The sequence below is a fragment of the Ictidomys tridecemlineatus genome, chromosome 11 (genome assembly GCF_052094955.1).
Source record: "Ictidomys tridecemlineatus isolate mIctTri1 chromosome 11, mIctTri1.hap1, whole genome shotgun sequence".
In the NCBI taxonomy this organism is placed as follows: Eukaryota; Metazoa; Chordata; class Mammalia; order Rodentia; family Sciuridae; genus Ictidomys; species Ictidomys tridecemlineatus.
Window position 1 is genome coordinate 1,446,682 of NC_135487.1, and position 13,788 is coordinate 1,460,469.

A 13,788-nucleotide genomic window follows, 5' to 3' on the forward strand; every position below is an offset into this window, starting at 1 on the left:
GGGCCTGCCTCTGTCCACCCTGCAGGTGGCCAGCAGCCTCCACTGGGGGAATCCACTCAGATCCTTCACTGGCACGTGAGGGCCCAGAGACCTGCCCCGAATGACCCCAAGGACACTGAGGACCTGCTGCCCCTCCCGTGATGCCCTGGCCCTCCCTGGCCAGCAGGTCAGGGCCCTGAACAGAGAAGAGCAAATGTGGTGTGTGCCTGTCCATGCAGTGTCCAGGTCACACACTGTGGGCACACACAGGGAACGGGGCCCTCTGACCCTGCCCAGGCCTGCCTCAGGGTCCCTCAAGGCCGCAGCGAAGTCGCCTGCTGGCGGCAAGGTGACCTGCTTGGCTCCTGTGGGACTGGGACCGGGAGGAACCCTGAGGCCGCTCCGAGCCATACCCAGACCTCAGCCGCGGAGCCCTCTGCTGCAGGTCCCCAACCTGCGGCACCAGGGGAATCCTGGCAGCATTTGTGACTCGGGGGTCACAAGAAGAAGGGGCTGGTGACCCACAGCTGGGCCCCCAGTGCCTCCGGACACCAGAGCCGCTGCAGTGCTGGGGAGGAGCCCGCGGCCCCAAGGGCTGGCCCAGGCTGGTGGGCTGAGAGCAAGCCTGGCCACTTTCCCCTGGGGTCTCATCCAGGTGGTTCTCAGCTTAGCAGTCAGCCCCTGGGGGTGCTTGCCTCCTCGGGGTGTTTCCCTGGTCACGGTGGGTAGGGGCACGTGCTCACAGCCTCTGGGTGGGAAGGGGGTGCTGCCCAACCCTACAGGCCCCGGGTGGCCGCTGTAGCAGAATTTCCAGGGCCATGGTGGAGACAGGGGCTGTGGCCACAGCTTCTACAGAGCTGGCGAGTGCTCTGCTCATGGGGCTCTCGGTCAGCCCTGAGAGGCTGCCCAGGTCAGGGATGAGCAAGCAGCCACCAGAGGCCCCACCCTGGACTGGAGAGGCACCCAGGTCTGCCAAGGGCCTCACCCGCCCCACTATGGCCTCTCTGCACCCGGGAGGAAGAGCTGGCTGCCCTGGTGGACCCCTGGCTCTCCACCTTCTTACCCTGCCCATCTCACCTGGTCTCCTCTCCAGAGCCTCTCATACAGCCACCACTCCTGGACCTCCTTCCCTGTCCCTAACGTCCCCTCCTCAGGCTCCTGACCTGTTCCCACACATCTCCTCCCTGTCCCTTGCCTCCAGGTACTGGGCTGTGTGGCCTCTTGTATCTGGGTCCCCCAGGCCATGCCAGGTCAGGGCCCAGCCCCTGGAGGAAGCTCTCTTTGCTGACTCTGAATCTCAGTGCCCAGCCTGTCCCTCGTCCATTGGCACATGGGTGCTACCTGCCATGTGGTCCACACGGAAGCCTGAGTCAGACAAAATTGAGAACTTCCTGCCACCTCTCTGCCCCGGCGAAGGACAGACAGGCTCCTAAAGCACCTCTGATACACTAGACCCCATCGACCCCCAGCTGCGCCCAGCCATGGGACATCCCCTCTAGCCCGCCAGGCTTGGCCCCAGGGCTCTGGGTGCCCACCCTCCCTCCGTCAGCAGCTCCGAGGCAGGGCTGCCCACATTCAGCCCCAGTCTGCACCCCTCCTGCCCCTCGAATCCCAAGTACCAGCCTTTCCAGGGTGAGGACAGGAGGCCAGGCCTCCTCAGTGCAGGCCCGTAAAGTAGGGAGGCTCGGGAGGGCTCTGCCCTGCTGGGCCGTCCCTCGAGTGCCCCGCCTGTGGTCAGCTCTTAGTCAAGGGTGGTCACTCTCTCAGCTCCCTTCCCACGAGGAATTCCACCCTTTGTTTCAGTCACCAAGTCACAGTGAGATCTGAAACGGCAGGTAGGCCTGAGGCCATCCCAGGGAGACCCCTCCCGGCCGTTTCAGTTCCTCTGAGGGGTACAAAAGGCCTCAGTGCCCAGAGAGCCCCGGCCTGTGCAGAGGGTCCAGGCGGCCGGCTCTCCCAGGAAATGGCGGCGCCTCCTGCGGCCACAGAGCCACGCTGCAGCAGGGGGGCCAGAGCGGCTCGAGGTGGCCTGTGCTCTCACCTGGTGGGCCCGGGCCAGGATGCCCCTCCTGGAAGGATGTCGCCTTCCTCAGTGCCTGGGCAGCGGCCACCTTTGCCTGCCCTCCTGTCCCCGGTCCCAGGCCAGGTGGCAGACTCCGTCCCTGTCCCCTGAGTGGGGTGGGAGGGGGCCGGACCCTCAGCAGGGCTGCCAAACAGCCTCCCCCGCAGGTGAGCCCCTCGCGCTGCCCACGGCGGCCGCTGTGCCCTCTCCCCGGGTCCAGGGAGCCAAGCACAGAGATGGAAGACAAATTTAGCCACCCGCCCCGGGCAGGGCACAGTGTGTGCAACCCGAAAACAGCTGGGGCGCCCGATTAAGCTCCCTCTCTGCTCCTGGGCCACGGCCCAGGGGAAGGGGGGTGGGAGTGGAGGCTGGAGGGATCCCGCGCCCTCACCGTGGCCTCCCTCTGGTAGAGGCGGACCTGCAGTCCATCTGAACCCAACAGTTGCCTTAGTACCTGCAGGAGGCCGGGCCCTGACCACCAGGGCTGCCTGCACTTCTGGAAGGAGACGGTGGTTGACCAGCTTCCCGGACCAAACCAAGTCCTGAGGCCCCACGGGAGGGTACCGCCTCAGACCAGCCACCATGGCCAAGGCCAGTGACATCAAGCATGGCTGATCCCCAGGAGGCTGCTGACCCCACGACCTTGAGTCTCCTTTTACCAACCGTGAATGGTGCAGAGTGGCACCCAGCGGGTCCAGGGCCCCGCCCCACCTGCCCAGCCACCTGCCCAGCCACCTGCGCAGCCCACCGCACACCCTGCCTGGGAAGTCCCTTCCCACTTCTCTTTTCTCACCAGTACCGGGAGGCCCTACCTGCGTCCAGACATCCCGGGACGCCCCTGCCCTCTGCTGGCCTGCCTCGGACTTCTCCCCCGCCACTCCCCCCCACATGCTGGGGTCATGCTGGGACACATGGCACCTGCCCCACCCTTCCGTGCCCTGCAGCTCAGTCCTGCCTGTCCCATGAACCGGGTCCCTCTTCCCTCTGTCCACACAGCCCACCTCTGCGGCTCTCCAGCTGTGTGACCTTGGGCAGCTGCCAGGCCCACTCTGAGCCTCTACTCCTCTCCTATGAAGGTGGGTGGTTGTGGAGCCCGTCCCGGATGCGCCTGGGGCATTCAATGCTTAGAAAAGGCAAAAGCCCCAGGCAGCTTGGGATGGAGGGCACGCTCTAGTGCAGACGCGGAGACTCTGCAGCTGACCAAGGCTTCCTCAGCATCAGGAGCCGCAGAGGAGGGAGGAAGCCGGCCTGGCCGCAGCCACCCCCACCAGCACCTCGCTCCCCACTCTCAGAAAGCGGCCGCGAGCACCCTGTTGTGCGAGCACCCTGTTGTGCGAGCACCCTGTTGTGCGAGCACCCTGTTGCGGAGCCCAGCCCCCGGTCATCTCTGGAGGAGGAGCCCCCTCTAACAGTGGGGCTCAGCCCCCGTCCCAGCAGAGGCTGAAGCTGGTGAGGGAGAAGGGGCGTCCCCAGCCCCGTGTCTTCAGGAAAGTGGGGAGGTGGGCTCCGAGGGTGGGTCAGAGGCAGGAGGCCCAGGGTGTGGACTTCCAAGAAGGGGCCAAGTCAGGCGTGGCTTGGAGAAGTGGCCTGCCGAGCCACGTGGGCAGCCAAGCGCAGCCACCTGTCAGAGTGGCCCCGGGCAGGGCTGTGGGAGTGGAGTGTGGGCAGCGATTAGCTCAGGCCAGCCTGGCGGGCGCAGATCGAGGTGCAGGATGGCTGACTGCCATGGACAGAAGAGGAGCAGGTGAAGGGCTGGGAGGAAGAGAAGCCTGCAGTCGGAGTGGGCATTTGAGTGGACAAGGGACTGGTGAGGGCAGGCAGGTTTTCATGGCAGTGGTCACAGCCCCACCCACAGCCTTTCCCTCCTGTGCCACCCCTCGCCCACAGGTTGCCAGGCCCCCAGCCCTCTCTACTTGAATCCTCCCGTCCTGGCCCCCTTTCTGCCCCAAGGGCTCCCTATGGGGCAGAAAGTGTGGCGGTGCCAGTCAGAGGGGCCTGCACTGTCCTTTGGAACACTCCCCCGAGACAAGCTGTCCAGTGCTTCAGCCCCCCCTGGTCCTCACCCCCAAGCTGACATTCCCACTGGCCACGCCCACTGGTCAACCCCCATTCTTCTCTGCTGTGCCCCAGTCCTGGCCAAGTCCCTTTCTCCCTGCCTCTGGGCTCCAGCCCTGGCTGACGACCACCCGCCCAGGTCGGTGCTTACACCCTCCCAGGCACCTGTCCGTCTCTAGGAGCCCCCGCAGGTCCCTGGCTCCTGTTCCAAGGCTTGGTCCTGCCCCTGAATGCACCTTCCTGCCAAGTTGCCATGAGTGTTGTCCATCTGTCCCCCCTCCAGCAACTCTGTCTGCTTCCCCTTGCCCACTCCTGGGCCCTAGACCACCAGAACTTTCTGGACACTCAACAGTGCCAACCTTCACCCGGAGTGAAGGTTGTATTTGGGAATTCCTGCAACCCACACAGTAACCCAGGAGTGAGTTTCCAGGAGTACTTACATGGCACAGAGAGGGCAAGCAGCTCGCCTAGGGCCACACAGCTTGAAAGTGCCAAGGCTGGGGTGAGTCCAACTCCAGTGAGGTCCACCTGACCCCTCCCACCAGGCAGTGGCACCCTCTGGGAGAGCCCTCTAGCGAGATACAGGGAGAAACAGCTTTGCGCCCTAGCATTCGGGCTGGAGAGGAAGGCTGGCTCAGCCTAAAGCAGGCCAACGTCCACAGCGGGTTGCAGTTTTGAGGGTCTTACAGCTGACAGAGTGCTAGGGGGCTGGGCTGGGGACCGACAGCCCTCCAGATCGCAGAGGGGCAGGCGTGGGCTCTGTGTGGGGGTCTCGCTGGACCCTGGCTGGTTCTGAACCTGTGTCTGTGCGCTTCGGGGACAAGGAGGGGATTCCAGCCTCAGGAAGGGAGTGGGGGGGTTGGTTGGGGAAGGTCACCTGTGGGCACGTTGTGGGCCAGGGGCTGGTGGGCAATGAAACTGGCCTTGGTGAGGGTCGGGTGAGGGCATGGACACACAGTGACGGGGACACAGGTGGAAGCGGGGAGCCACCAGCACGTGTCCCGACTCTGGCCTTCGTGCCCTTTCAGTCTATCCTTCCACCCAGCAGAGTCAGCTGCCTGCAGCCCCCACCACCTGTTTTCCAGTCCCCAAAATAGGCTGCCTCGCTTGCCCTCCTTGCAGGACAAATCTATGCAAAACTTCTGGCAGATTCCTGGACGAGGTGGAATGAGGGGTGCAAGGTGACTGCCGTGACAATCTGCCACCTGAGCTCTAGCTGCCTCTGGTCGGCATGGCTCGCCCCCATTCTGCCCCACCTGGAGGGCAGCCTGCTCTGGGCACTCCCTGCTTCTGCCCCCACCCCTCTTGAGGGTCTCACCCACTCCTGCCCCCCAGGCAAATTCCAGTTGACCCTGCCTGGTGGGACCTGGAGGGGGCCAAGGGCCCCTGCACTCCCCTCCAGCCCCCAGGCCAAGTCCAGCAGAGTCCCTGACCAGCAGCAGGACCAGGAGGGGCAGCTGCAGAGGCCTTGCTCCTTAGGCCCTGGACGGCCCCCTCGGTCCCCACGGGTCCCTCAGCTCCTCCTCTGCATGCGGAGAGGCCGACGTGCGTTTCTGGATCTAATGCTAGAAGTCCAGTGTGTGTTGCTCATTACCATCAACCCAGGCCCCGGGGTGCTTAGTGCAGTCAGACCTCAGGCAGAGTGACCAGGCAGTCTGAGCGGGCAGGGGCTGCAGGTCAGGGAAGGTCAGCATGAGTCCTGGGGAAGAGCCACGTGGGGGAACCTCTCCCCGCCCGTGGGCTTCATCTGCTGAGAGTTCAGGGAGAAGGTGCTGAGGATCCAGAACGTTCCCGCGGCTCTCACTGGGCCTGCTAGCACCTGCTCTAGGGATGAGACTCTCAGAGCCGCGGGGAAACACACCTGAAGGGACAGAGCAAGTCAGAAAGGCCCCAGCCCTGGCCCCAGCCCAGGTCCACCCAGCAGGCCTGCGGAGGCCAGGGCTGAGCAGAGGCCCAGGAGGGGACAAGACAGAAGGGGCAGCTGGTCTCCCCACCCACCTCTCACCACCGGCACTTGGACGGGGCCCACAGGCACACAGCCCTCCTCACCCCAGAGGACCCCCGTCTCAGGTGGGACTGCGTGACTCCCTGGCCGGGGCGTCCATCCCGGCGCAGGACAGCAGTGCTGGGTGGACACAGACAGAGGGAGCAGGCTGCCGAGCGCACACACTGGTCTGGCTGGAGGCAGTGGGTGAGCGTCTGGGAGGCCAGGGCCTGGCAGTGCCACAGGACAGGAGGGAGCTGGGGAGAGCTGGGGGACTCTGGGCTGGCCACGAGGCTGAGCTGCGGTGGCCTCCAGGAGGGTCAGCGCCCAGATGTACTCATGTTGGGCAGCTGCTCAGTGCCCCCTTGGCAGGGGGTGGGAGTCTCCAGCAGGTCTCAGGGGGAAGTGTCACCAGAGCTACTCTGCTCCTGGCCCTGTCGCCCAGCTCAGGGTCACATGAGAAATCCTGCCACCCGACTGCGGGCGGATGGCTCTCGGAAGCACCACGCCACAGTGGCTTGTCCCCTCAGGGGAGCTACAGGCAGGTCTCCACCAGCCCTGCCAACACCCTTGCCCACACCACACCTTGTTCTGGCCACCGGTGGGAGGCAGTGAGGAGGGGGCTCCGCAACCCCGGGCACCTGTGGAGCTGCCACTGGGGCAGGAGGAGGCAGCAGAGCCCACGCCTACCTTGGCTGAGCCGGGGCCCCAGGAGAGTCGATGGGGCCAGGCAGAGGTGGCCGGGAGGCCTTGGGCTCCTGGCTCCGCAGACGGGCAGTGGCAGCAGCGTCCGGTCGCCTAGGTGATGACATTGGATTCGCGGAAGCTGGGCGGCAGTGTGGCCAGCCTCAGCCAGGGCCAGGGGGCGGAGCATGGCTCAGAGCCCTGGGGCTGGGGACCTGCCACCAGGAGAGCACAAGGCACACTGTGATCCCCCCAGCCCCGCCCTTGTCCCAGGGACCTGGGGGACAGGTTCCCACTGCACCAGAAAGCCAGCTCAGGAGGTGGATTCACGGTGCAGGCACACAACACGGTCTGGTGAGTCTCAGTCCCCAGTACCTCCTCCTGCCCTCCACTCCTCCCTCCCCACCCCTCCTCTTCTCTACAGGTCTCCCTTTCTGTTTCATGAGATTCCATTTTTATTCTTTTTTTTTCCTCTATGGCTTCCACAAGTGAGAGAGAACATCTGACCCGCGGCTCCCTGAATCTGGCGGACTTCACATCTCACGATGCTCCAGCTGCATCCCTGCAGACGTCTTCAGGCACATGCAACCACGGGAATAGCTAAGGAGCCAGGATCCCTCCCCCCCAGCACCTGCCTGTCTCCCGGATTCTCTTTTGCCCCTGGAGCATTTCAAGACAAATTCCGTATCCCATCATTTCACCTGCAATGTGCCGGCGCGTTCTTCCAACAGCCAGGGGTCCATCTTTTTAAAACTTAGGTCAAGCCATGAAGTTGCTGATGCTCCACCGTCTGCCCCGCACACACAGCGCGTGCCACAGTACAGAATCCCGAATGTCCCAGCCAAGCCCACGTTTTTACCGCTAGACAGAGGACTTCCAGGGTGCCCACCCGAGCTTGGGGAAACTAATCTGTGGTGGCCACTGTCCCACCTTCCTGCCCCACCACAGGCAACAGGACCGGAAGCTCGGTCCAGTTCTCAGTGGACTTGCCTGAGGAGGCCTTGGGAGGGCATGAAGCTAGGACCCTGAGAAGGGGACGCTTCTGGTCACCTGGTGGCACCCAAGGAAGCACAGGCTCCTCATGGGAGGGCAGGTCACCCCACCCTGCCCAGGGTCCCACCTGCCCCCACCTGGCCCTGAGCAGCAGGAGCCAAGGCTGCCTGGCCGCTGGCTGCTCACGCTGGTGAGGGTGCACCCTGCGGTCACAGCTGACACCGTTGAAGGGCAGGGACGGAGCCTGAGTGGCTCTGGTTCTCTGAACTCAAAGGCTCAGAAAGTCCGGGGTCCACTCCGGTTCTGGCCCTGCCCTCGGGAGCTGGCAGCCCTCAGGGTCCCCGTGTGTCGTGGGCTGTGAGCACCCTTGTGTGCTCTGCAGAAACAGGGATGAGCTTGCCTGGGGGTTTACCAGCCCCTTGCTGTGTTATAAAATAGGGTACTGCCTCACTTGTCCAAGTTAATTTTCTTTAATATGAATTCTTTTTTCTTTCCCTTTTAAGTACTGGGGTGGAGCACAGGGGTGCTTCGCCACTGAGCTACATCCCAGTCCTTTTTATTTTGTACTTTAAGACAGGGTTTCACTAAGTTGCTGAGGCTGACCTTGAACTTGAGATCCTTCTGCTTCAGGCTCTGAGTTGCTGGGATCCCAGGTGGGCGCCACCCAGGCTTGGCCAAAAAATCACGAACTCTGACAGAGCCTGGGGCCTGGGGCCTGGGATTCGGGATGTGGGCCTGGAGTTAGTTTGAACCATGGGGAGTGCCGGGGCCAGGATAGAGGGCAGGGACATCCAGTTTGCAAAACCCTCTTCCTGAGATGTCGCTCAGTGGGTGCAGTGCTTGCCTCCCATGCACAAGGCCCTGGGTTCAATCACCAGCACCAAAAAAACCCAAAAAACAAAAAACCCTATTAGTCCTCAGAGGAACCCCAGAGTCTTGCTGTGGAGCTGAGAGGAGAGGCACCAAGGGCCCTGCCCACAACTAGCTTCCCAATAAGACGACCCGGAGCTGCCCCTTAGGGGAGGTGTTCTCCCCTCATCTCATGGAGGCAAAACTTAGGCCGGCCAGTGGGAGGGTGGCACTTGAGCCCGCTTCTGCTGGCCCGGGAGCTGGCCACTCTCACACAGATTGTCTCAACTTCTGACACTGGATTTTTGTCAGTGAACTCCCAGGGAGCGGCTCGGACAAGGGCACGGCAATTCAAAGAGAGATGACAGACGGGCTACGGGATTACTTAGCCTCCTACAGCACCACCGGGCCCAGGCGCCTTCTCAGAGTCACCTGCTGTCACCAGTGCCATCGAGAGTGGGTTGGACTGGAGAACAGAAACTGGAGGGGTCTTCATCACAACCAAGCCCAGAAAGATAAAGTTGGCAAGTTAAGGTTCTTAAAAGGACTCAGGGGTCAGACAATGGCAATACCCAAGATTCCCACGCATCCCCGAGATCCGCACACGAGTCTTCCTGGGATCATGCATGTTTGGGGTGGTGGCTGCCATTTCACCATCCAGCACAGACCCTTCCTGTGGGCCCAGTCCTTTGAAAACCCACCAACGGATGAGGGGCAGTGTTCCTAGAATTGCGTTGACCTCCATCTTCCAGGGGCCCCGTCTTGCTATTTTTACCAGAACTCATCATTTTCCCATTAATCCAATTAGCGTCCTGTTTACCCAAGCCTCCTTTCAAATTTGCAGCTTCCTTCTGAAAGCTCGGGGACACTTTCACAACCTCCTCTCTCCTCCCTCATTATTTCCAAATAATTAGCCAAGGAGCCATCCCTGATCAAAAATTAAGGACCCAGAAGCAAGCTGGAGCATGCCTGACTCAGAAGAGAGAAATGACAGGAGCCTCTGCTAATTACTAGGGTTTGTTGACAGTCACTGACAGCAGGACGCCAAGGAGGTGTCCGCAGGAGGGAGGACCCACGTCTAAGGCGAGTGTCTGGCACAAGGCTGGGTTGTCTGCAGTTTGCTTCTCTGGTTTCCATGACCAATAGGGCCCTCTGCAATTTGGGAGTGAGCTGGAACCTGCATTGTGCAGGGCACCAATTCCCAGGACCCCAAAGAGGCTGGTGGAGGGTTGGCTTGCTCATTGAATCATGGCTTGGGTTGGGTTGTCATGTTTAGCTAGAAGTGCCCTCTTCCAAACAAGGAAGGCACCTCCTCTTCATGGCCGACACATCCAGAAGGGCGGCTGGGTTTTCTGCAGAAGTGAGCCCCCTCTTTGCTGTGAGACCTCAGCTGCTACCTGAGGCCTCTCTGGATTCTACAAGCCCACCCCCCACCATGTCGCGGTGGGCAGGACCTACAGGACCCAGGTTGCTCTCCCTGTTCTCTAACAATGGCCAGAAACCCTCACAGGCTGTCTGAGCCAGGAACACCAGGCCTGTGCATTGGCAAAGAAGCCTCTGCCTCTCAGGTGGGCGCCACCCAGGTGAGCGGGCAGGCTGCAGTCCTCCAGGGCTTGCTGAACCCAGTGGAGGAAACACAGCCAGGAAGTCACCTCCATAGTCCCAGGAAGTAGTGCAGGAGGAGAGGGGCACGTCCCTGCCCACGGTGAAAGATCCAGTGAACTGCATGCTACCCCTCTGGAGGAGCAGCCTGCCCAATTAGCAGAGCTTCCCCAGACAGCCCCAGGGCTAGCACCTCAGAGCAGCAGGTGAGCAATTACAGTCCCTGCCCCTTCCCAGGGGTACTTAGAGCCACAGGGTGTGATCTGCCAGCTGCCACTGGGCGGGGACCCTGCAGGAGCTGAGTCCTTCCAATATGCAGTGACTCTGGGAAGGTGACTGAGCCTGGGCTGTATGGGGTGCCCCGCCCAGGCCCTGCCTCCTGGCTGGCAGGAGACGGGTGGGGATGCCCAGATGTCTGTGCCAGTCTGGTGGGGCAGGAAGGGGCTGGGCCAGCCTTTCCTGGGCGCCTGGTGTCCGCTGCACTGCCCTCCCTCAGGGGCTCTCCGGTGAGCCACAAGCAGCTCCAAGTGCACAGCTCACCCGGGAGGGACACGGCTCAGGCCTCCCCAGAGGTCCCACAGCATGCAGTCAGGTGGGTGGACCCACAGGACACACTGCCCCAAAACACGGCACACAGACTGCAGAAGCCGGAAGGTCACTGTCACATCCACCCCTGAAGCCGGCCACGCAGGAGCGATGGCGCTCTCAGTACCCCACGCGGGAGGAAGGGGAGGCCCCAGGGCCCCACAGAGCTTGATGGGAACCAACGGGCTGCGTTCCTCCCTTCCCCTGCGACCCCTGCGCCCCGTCACAATCATGCTGCTCACTTGGGGTGTGATCGCAGGGTTCCCTGGTTCCCTGGGACTTCCTGCCCCTCACCTGGGCTGATTTCTCTTGCCTACCTGCCTTTTGTTACAGGGGCCCCACCTGCCTCACTCTGGGTGGCCTGACGCCCACTTCGGGCCTCTGTCCCTTCACTGATCTCCTGGACTTCTAATTCCCCACCTGTAAATGGGGGAAATGGACACCAAATGCAAAAAAAGGTCCCCAACCCACATTACTCTCAGCAGGGGAAGCCCCAAACCCACTGGATCCCTGTTGTGGCTGTGACTCACCCTTGTCTTGGCACCTGCAATGCAGGTGGGGACACAGAGGCAGGTTTCTCATACTCTAGGGGTTTTTCCTCTGAGAACTGCCAGCAGGGCAGGAGGACTCCCCCCACTCAGGGGCCGCTCGAGGGCCCTCATCCCCTCCTGCAGCCCTGGGGACCTTGTCACCTCCACCTCGGGCTGCTCTTGCAGGAAGCTGATTCCGGTGCCACGGCCCATGAACAGTCCCTCTAGTGCCCCCCAGTGTCCCCTCCACAGCCCTGGTATCTATATTGGGGTTCAGGACACATCACCCCCAAAATGTGCGCCTAGGAGGTTGGAACACACCACCTCCACCCACCCCTCGGGCACAGCGACTGTCTGGCTGGCTATCTTGCCTGCAGAGCGGCCCTTTGCAGGAGGACAGCTCATCAGCTCAGGCTCCAGGCTGTGAGCGGGAGCAGAGCTGGGGAGAGACTCCCATCTGGACACCGGTGGGCGGAGCAAGGCAGTTACTCACCCTTCACTTCCCCTGCCCTCGGCCTCCACCACCCAGCATCCCCAAGCCCCTGCTGCCTCTGTAGCCAAGGCGGCCTGCAAGCTGCGTCAGCACAGTCCCGCGTCTCTGAGGGCCCCTGCGTGCACCTCTGTGACCACCAGAGCTTCTCCTGCTCATGTCTGCTGTTCTCCCTCTTGGTGACCACGAGAGGTCCACGGTGGCTGGGACTATCAGAGCTGCAGGATCCGGGACCCCAGACAGAAAGCCCGGGGAGAGGCAAGGTTCTCATGACATCGCCCGTCAGGCCTGGTGGAGCCCTGGGGCTGGGGTCTTCCCCTCCCAGCTCTGACCAGAGGAGGAGCCTGAGAAATAGCTCCAGACCAGCGCCCGGGGCTGCTTCTCCCCCTCTGCCTTTTCTCTCCCTCTCCTTCTTCTGTGCTGGGGAGGCCTCATGCACGCCAGGCGAAGGCTGACCGACCCCTGGGCTGCGCCCAGCCCCGTGGGCTTCGCCTGGTACCATGCTTTCTGACCCCCTCCTTCGTCACTGAGATAGCTGTTGTCTCCTTCATCTCTGCCCTCCTGTCACTTGTGAGGAAGGGCAGAATTGTAGGGCAGGAAAAGGACAACCTGTACAGCTGGTGACCATGCCAGCCTCGCAGGCTGGTGAGTTCAGGGTTCCCATGGACCTGATGTCCATGCAGACGGACTTTGCTGTGGGTTCCCAGGGCAGAAACCCATGATGGATGGTGGTCTGTCTCCCTTCCCCTGTGGGATGTCCTGAGCGCCTGGCTCTGTGACCAGCAGGAATGCGTTTTGTTCTTGGCCAGCGGGGGCACAGTCGGGTTGGATGAGGCAGAAGTTGGATGGGTCATCCCTCAGCACGAGGTCTCCAGGGAGTCTGTCTAAACAAGAGGTCCTGGTCCATAAGGGGCTTCTGTCCTCCTCAGCTGCATGTCTGTCCCCTAGCACCTGCCCAGTGCCCGCCACACATCAGCAGGTCCATGACCACCCCACATTCGCATTCCCTAGGAGATGGGGACAGCTCGCACAAACCCTGTCCTCACCCACCTGGGTCACAAGAGGTCGGGCATGGCCCCCTCTTTTGAGAACACCTCTTTAGAACGTGGTGGTCACAAAAGTCTTGTTGGTTTTGGTGTTGGGTCACCTGTTGGGCACATTTAATAAGGACGAGAAGAGGAACCCAGTTCAGTACCACCAGGAACATTCACTGTTTGTCTAGCAAAATGTGATAAAGGATATCCAAAGGAATTTTTTTAAGAGCCCAGTGATCAGAAGTTAGCTGAACAGGGGCTGGGTTGTGGCTATCACCGCATATAAATAAATAAATAAACAAACAAATAAAAAAAGAAGAAAGTTCATTGACAACGAAAATTAAAAAAAAAAAAGTTAGTTGAACAGCAAACTGAAGATCAGAGCCCAAAGGAGCTATTTCTGTAAGTCCTTCTCTCTGGGAGTAGGAAATCTCCCTGGAATTCCAGAGACACAGATCCAAGCTAGAACTGGGACCTTCGGATTCCCATCCTAGCTCCCGGAGCTGCAGCAGCTGAGGAGGGGTCTTCTTTGAGGAATTAAAAACAATCCCCTTGTCTTGCAAATTGAGTCCTCGAAAACACGGGCTCCAGAAGCCCGGCGTCCTCCCCGTCCACAGCCTCCCCGCTCAGGTCCAGGTGCTGCCCACCCTGTAAGAGATTAGGACGCCGAGGCGGGGGTCCGGTGGGCACTGAGTAGCACTTGGAAAAAGAAGGAAAAGCTTAAACAGGAATTGTTCTGAACCCCTACACTAGGGAAAGGCGCCCCAGACTCCTCAGGAAAACCTCCGTTCTTCCTCCGCGTCTTTGAAATGTGAACTTCCTTCCCCACCCGGCCAGAGGGCCGTCCCTTTGAAATGCAAACTTCAGGGTGGTGATTCTCACCCGAGTCAGAAAACTATTTAAAAACCGGCAAATGAAAGATCTTTACTCCTTACACAAAT

General features: G+C 61.2%; 1 protein-coding gene across 1 annotated transcript in view; it reads right to left on the reverse strand.

The window, feature by feature from the left end:
• Tp73 (tumor protein p73) overlaps positions 1-6,882 on the reverse strand; it is a 49,952-nt gene extending 43,070 nt beyond the window's left edge. Inside the window, exon 1 of the mRNA XM_005339216.4 lies at positions 6,771-6,882. The gene's annotated coding sequence lies outside the window, so the exon portion shown is untranslated. The remainder of the gene's footprint in view (positions 1-6,770) is intronic.
• Positions 6,883-13,788: the final 6,906 nt, after the last annotated feature.